Source organism: Vigna radiata, chromosome 9, assembly GCF_000741045.1.
Source record: "Vigna radiata var. radiata cultivar VC1973A chromosome 9, Vradiata_ver6, whole genome shotgun sequence".
Classification (NCBI taxonomy): domain Eukaryota; kingdom Viridiplantae; phylum Streptophyta; class Magnoliopsida; order Fabales; family Fabaceae; genus Vigna; species Vigna radiata.
The window spans coordinates 20,367,334-20,374,328 of NC_028359.1; the positions used below are offsets into that span (position 1 = coordinate 20,367,334).

Consider the following 6,995-nt stretch of genomic DNA (forward strand, 5'->3'; position numbering starts at 1 on the left):
GTTTTAATGGGGCCAAGGACAAGGGAGGATACATCTGGATAAGAAGCTACAAACCATAAGGAACAGAGGAGCAATGGGGAACAAGTGTAAACACATTCAAACACACCCACAACCTCTAATTCCATCCTCTTCTTGACTCCATTATTTACAAAAAAAAAATTCTCTATTTTTTTCCTTTTTTTTTCATTTTGTCTCTTTTCTTTTCTATTCAACACACAATTCAAAAGACAAGATACATGATATTTACAATGCAACCGCAAGAAGAGGACTCACTAGCCAATTCATCTGCAACTCCTAAGAGACCACACTTATTCCCAAAACAATTCCAAAGCTCCAAAATTCCCTAAGGTTCAGGTAATCATGGTTTTTCACTTAGGCTATTATTTGAGCTTCAAAACAAGGAAGGGGGGGGGGGGGGGGTTAGGCTTAAAGAGGCTAACAAAGAGATCATAACAGGGTAGGCTATCTGGCTAGAGAGGCTCAATCAACAAAATGCCTTTATCATTTTTAAACATGTTCATGAATCAAGAATTATCAACAGAGTCAAGCCAAGGCAAATGTGCAAGCAATCCAGAGACATATCACACACAAGAAAGATCATCAAATGGCTCAAATCTCACATAGGTAATCGGTCACAATCAATCCAACTCTCAAACATCATGATTATCTTCCAAGCAAAGAAGAGCAAGGAGTCCAACAAAACAGAGTATCAATGCAGTGAAGGGAAACTAGCAACCTAATCACAGTCCAGAATTCAGAAAAAGCATGCAAAATTGTACACAAGACTCAACAAAATTCACTAGAAAACGAAATCTAAACAAAGAACAACCTCCCCTAATAGACCACACTTAAACGACACAATGTCCTCAGTGTGTCACAANCAGCAGATCAACAATCAGCACAGTCAGCAGATATAGACAAAGTGCAATAAAAGTGAGGAGGGAAGGAGAAAAGAAATTCCCTGAGTCAGATGAGAGGATAGGTGGGGTGGACCAAAGACGCCTCCTCCACCATTGTATCCAACAACGAAGGGTTACTGAGGAAAGGCTTAAGTCTGTGCCCGTTCACCTTGAAGCTTTTAGCTGTGGAAGGACTCTGTATCTCAACTGTACCATAAGGGAAAACATTTGTAACAACAAAAGGTCCAATCCACTTTGATCTCAACTTACCACCCATGAGGCCGAGCCTAAAGTTATACAACAAAACCTGTTGGCCAACCTCGAAGTCCTTTCTAAGAATGGAACTATCATGGAACCTCTTGGTCCTCTCTTTGTAGAACTTCGAGTTCTCATAGGCTTCCAAATGGATCTCGTCCAGTTCATTCAGCTGCAACCTTCTTTCCTCTCCAGCTTGGTCAATGGAGAAGTTGCACGTCTTCACAGCCCAATATGCTCGATGCTCAATCTCAACTAGCAGATGACACGCCTTCCCAAAGACAACCCGATAAGGAGACATCCCTATGGGTGCTTTGTAGGCGGTCCTGTGGGCCCAAAAAGCATCGTCACACCTATTGCTCCAATCTTTTTTGTTGGGCTGGACAATCTTCTGCAAAATTCTCTTAATCTCCCTGTTGGAGATCTCAGCCTGCCCATTTGTTTGGGGATGGTAAGGTGTAGAAACTCTGTGCGTCACCTCATATTTCTTGAGCAAGGCCTGCATGGATCTGTTGCAAAAATGGGCTCCCTGATCAGTAACAATTGCTCTAGGCACTCCAAACCTGCAAAAGAGGTGAGATCTAACAAAATCTACAACAACTCGAGCATCATTAGTCCTGGTGGCTCTAGCTTCCACCCATTTTGAAACATAATCCACAGCTAGGAGAATATAAGAGAAACCAAAAGATACAGGAAAAGGACCCATGAAATTTATACCCCAAACATCAAACACCTCACAAAACAGCATAGGCTGTTGAGGCATCTCCTGTCTCTGTGAAATAGGTCCTCCTGCTCTCTGACACAGCTCACAAGTGTTACAAATCCTCTCGGCATCTTTGAAGATGGTAGGCCAATAGAAACCACAGTCAAGCACCCTGCGAGTTGTTCTCTGTATGCCCAGATGACCACCAGGTGAGGAGGCATGACAAAACTGCAGGACTGAGTCAATCTCATGGTCCGGAATGCATCTCCTAGAAACCTGGTCACTGCACAACTTCCACAGATATGGGTCATCCCAAACATAATACTTAGCATCACTCTTTATTTTAGCAATCTGAGCACGTGATGCTAAGGGAGGAAAAACAGAAGCAACCAAATAATTTACAATGTGTGCAAACCAAGGGGTGGGGTGAGAATAAGAAATCATTAACAAACTTTCATCAGGAAAGTCATCTTGGATGGGCAACACATGAGTCTGATCCTCAACTCTCTCAATCCTGCTGAGGTGGTCTGCAACCAAGTTTTGTGCTCCACTCCGGTCTTTAATCTGCAAGTCAAACTCGTGGAGCAATAGCATCCACCTGATCAATCTTCGCTTTGACTCAGCCTTCTTCAATAGAAACTTCAGAGCTGCATGGTCAGTATACACAATAACAGGAGATCCAAGCAAATACGACCTAAACTTATCAAGGGCAAAAACAATTGCCAACAACTCTTTCTCAGTCGTAGTGTAGTTTGCTTGGGCAGCATGCAAAGTGCGTGAGGCGTAGTAGATCACTCTAGGTAGCTTGTCAATCTTCTGTGTTAGGACAGCTCCCAAGGCATAATTTGATGCGTCACACATGAGCTCAAATGGGGCTGTCCAATCCGGTGCCTAAATGATCGGAGTGGTGGTCAAAGCCTCCTTTAGGCAGTCAAACGCCTGCTTGCATCTATCATTAAAATCAAAATCAATCTCCTTCTGCAACAGTCTGGACAAGGGAAGTGCCTTCTTGCTGAAATCCTTGATAAAGCGCCTGTAGAAACCTGCATGTCCAAGAAAAGATCGCACCTCTCGCACGCAAGAGGGGTAAGGCAACTGCGAAATCACAGATATCTTAGCAGGGTCTACCTCTATTCCCTTTTCAGAAATGATATGCCCTAGAACCAAACCTTGTTCAACCATGAAATGACATTTCTCAAAATTGAGAACAAGGTTTGTTTCTATGCATCTCTTCAACACTTTTTCCAGACTATCTAAACATGCATCAAAAGAGGATCCATACACAGTGAAATCGTCCATAAACACCTCTATGCAACTCTCAAGGAAGTCGCTAAAAATTCTAAGCATGCACCGCTGGAAGGTACCAGGGGTGTTGCATAGGCCAAAGGGATCCTCCTATAGGCAAAGGTGCCAAAGGGGCAGGTGAATGTGGTCTTTTCTTGGTCCTCAAGAGCAATATTTATTTGAAAGTAACCAGAAAAACCGTCAAGAATACAATAATGGGATTTACTTGTCAGGCGCTCTAGCATTTGATCAATGAATGGCCGGGGGAAATGGTCTTTCCTGTTCGCTTGATTCAGCCTCCTATAGTCAATGCAGACTCTCCAGCTGTTCTGCACTCTTGTGGGAATCAACTCATCCCTCTCATTTTTCACAACCGTGAGGCCAGTCTTCTTGGGCACAACATGTATGGGGCTCACCCACTGACTATCTGATATGGGGTAGATGATCCCAACTTGCAAAAGCTTCGTCACCTCCTTCTTGGTAACGTCTATAATCACTAGGTTTTGCCTTCTCTGCGGCTGTCTCACTGGCTTTGCCCCATCCTCCAACAGAATCCTATGCATGCATGTGGATGGACTAATACCAGGGATGTCCGCCAAACTCCAACCTATGGCTTTCTTATGCGCCCTCAACACTCCAAGCAACCTCTCCTCTTGAACAGAATCAAGGGAGGTGGAAATGATCACCGGTTTCCTCTCATCAACCTCCAAGTACACGTACTTGAGGTTTTCTGGGAGTTGTTTTAGCTCAAGAGTGGGTTCCTGCAAGTCAGATTCAAGTGTACTTCCTGGAACGTGGTTAATGCATTCTGACTCTAAAGAATGAACAGGTAAAGGCAGAAAACCCATCTCATCACAATCCAGATTAATATCCATCACAGGTATATCAACAACATCATCAATATCATCCAAATCATCAAAAACACGCACATCATCAATACCCTGGACATCACAGTTTGCATCTATATCATCATCAAATTCAATAGCATTTCCAATTCCTGATTCAATCCCAGATGCTATGCATGAATGTACAGAAGATAGAAAAGAATGTTTCTTCTCATACATAGAAGGAAAATCATCAACAATAAACTCATCTACAATGTCATCCAATGTATCAACTCTAAACACAGAATGATCCTCAGCTGGATATTTCATGGCATCACGGATATTAAAATGCACAACAATATCAGCAATTTTCATAGACAACGTCCCAGCATACACATCAATCTTGGTACGGGCAATTTTCAAAAATGGCCTGCCTAGAATAATGCGGGTGGATCCATGAGAGAAACCGTCCTCCATCTCCAAAACATAGAAATCACCAGGAAATATCAATTAACCTACCCTAACCAAGACATCCTCTATGTAACCTGTCGGGTGGGTAACACTCCTATTGGCCAACTGAATGACCACACTCGTGGTTTGCTAAGGACCAAGAGACAAAGATGTGTATATAGACAAAGGCATGACATTTATAGATGCACCCAGATCAAGCATAGCATTTTCAAATTTATTGTTCCCAATCACACAAGGAATGCAAAACATACTTGGGTCCTTGCACTTTTTAGCAATGTGCGGGACCGACTTACCAATAAGAGATCATACATTCCTCCCCATGCTAATTCGTTCATTGCCCTTCATCTTCCTCTTGTGTGTGCACAACTCCTTCAAGAATTTGGCATATTTTGGTATCTGCTTGATGGCATCAAGTAGAGGTATGTTCACCTCTACCTTCCTGAAGGTCTCCAAAATTTCCTTATCCACCTCTTCCATCTTTTTTCTAGGAAGTGCCCGTGAAGGGAATGGAAGAGGGATAGGTCGGTCAACCAAAGGAGAAGGTGCGACAGCGGTGGTGGTGGAAGAAGGAGAAGGTCCACTTGAAGAAGAACCACCGGCTGGAGAAGAAGATCCACCCACCTCCTATGCCCTGCGTGGACTGTCATGGTCGTCCTCTCTAGGACTAGTGGCAGGCACGGGTTTAGGTGTAGAAGCGGGCTCTGAAGGCACAACAATCTGCTTCCCTGTTCTGAGGGTAATGACACTCACATTCTTCGGATTCTGCGCAGTTTGGGATGGTAACTTATCAAAAATCTGAGATTGCGCCTGGTTCATCTGAGTAGCCATTTGACCTATCTGGTTAGTGAGACTCTGTATGGAAGCTCTAGTCTCCTGCTGAAACTGCAGGTTTTGCATAGTCATCTGTCTCACTAACTCTTCTAATGAAAGCTCAGAAGAAGTGGAAGGTTGGGCAGCTGGTTAGGCAGGTGCCTCTTGCTGCTGTTGTTGTTGTTGTTGCCTCTGGTGTTGTTGCATAGGTGGATACACATATCTGTTTGGTGCTCCAGCATTCTGGAAAGGTGGCGCCTGCTGCTGCTGCTGTGGCGCATTGTTCCACCTAAGATTGGGGTGATTCCTCCACCCTGGGTTTTACCTGTTGCTGGACAAGTCATAATTTTGTTGTTGTGGCTGCCTGTTGTTGTATATGTTAGTAGCATAAGCCTGAGGCGCATCAGAGGCAGTTGAGTGCTGCAAGGTAGGACAAGCATCAGTGTAGTGGCCACTAGAACTACAAACAGCACATAGTCGTGCAACAGATGCAGATGAAGTTGTAGGTTTCTGGTTGGGTGCCAACTGTGTCACTAACTTCGCAAGAGATTCAATCTTGTCTTCCAACTTGCTTTCAATAGCAGATAAAGACTGGGAAACAACATCATGTACGCCCCTCACCACAATGGCATCATTCCTGGCGCTAAACTGCTGGGAGTTGGAAGCCATCTTCTCAATCAATTGACTGGCCTCAGCAGGTGTAGTATCTCCAAGAGCTCCACCACTGGCAGCATCAAGCATACCCCTATCCATGTTATTCAAACCCTCATAGAAATACTGGATAAGGAGTTGTTCAGGTATCTGATGGTGGGGACAACTTGCACAAAGTGTCTTGAATCTCTCCCAATACTCATATAAGCTTTCTCCACCAAGCTGCCTAATCCCAGTGATGTCTTTTCTGATAGCTGTGGTCCGGGATGCTGGGAAAAATTTCTCCAAGAACAACTTCTTCAGATCATCCCAGCTAGTAACGGATCTAGGCGCCAAAGCGTACAACCAATCCTTAGCAACACCTTCTAGTGAATGAGGGAATGTCTTCAAGAAGATGTGCTCTTCAGGAACATCATTAGGTCTCATCGTGGAACAGACAATGTGAAATTCCTTCAAATGCTTATGTGGACTCTCACCTGCAAGGCCATGAAACTTGGGCAACAAATGGATCAGTCCAATCTTGAGAACAAATGGAACGTCCTCATCAGGATATTGGATGCACAAGCTTTCGATATCGAAATCAGGTGCAGCCATCTCCCTAAAAGTCCTATCACGAGGTGGAGGTTGTGCCATATTGTTCTCAGTGTGAAAAACAACAGAATCAGAATCAGAATCAAGTGCAGATGCAACAGATGCAGTATGCACAGAGTACTCAGCAGTGGGATGCACAATATCTAATGGAACAGACTCAAAAACAGATTCTAAAGACAAATTCCTAGAATGCCTAACTAACCTATGAAACGTCCTATCAATTTCAGGATCAAAGGGTGGTAGAAATCCAGGATTTCCTCTAGTCATGCACTAAATTAAATTAAATTAAATGCAACACTCAACTAAAAAAAATGAAACACAACTCAATATATTATGCCAAATATTTTAAAGCAAAGAAATGAGTAAATATAGTTTGCCTCCACCAATTCACGTGACTTCCCAAGCACCACAGCTAAAGAAATTTAAATTGGAAATGGTCTACAAGACCTCATGACCGTGACCTCATGCAACAAGTTCCATTTCATTCTCTTCCTTCAACAAACCAAT

The 6,995-nt window shown here is 43.5% G+C and overlaps 2 pseudogenes; both read right to left on the reverse strand.

Annotated features, from left to right (window-relative positions):
* Positions 1-966: 966 nt before the first annotated feature.
* On the reverse strand, positions 967-3,704 carry LOC111242496 (annotated as a pseudogene).
* Positions 3,705-3,888: 184 nt separating this feature from the next.
* Positions 3,889-6,995, reverse strand: part of LOC111242497 — a 22,751-nt pseudogene continuing 19,644 nt past the window's right edge.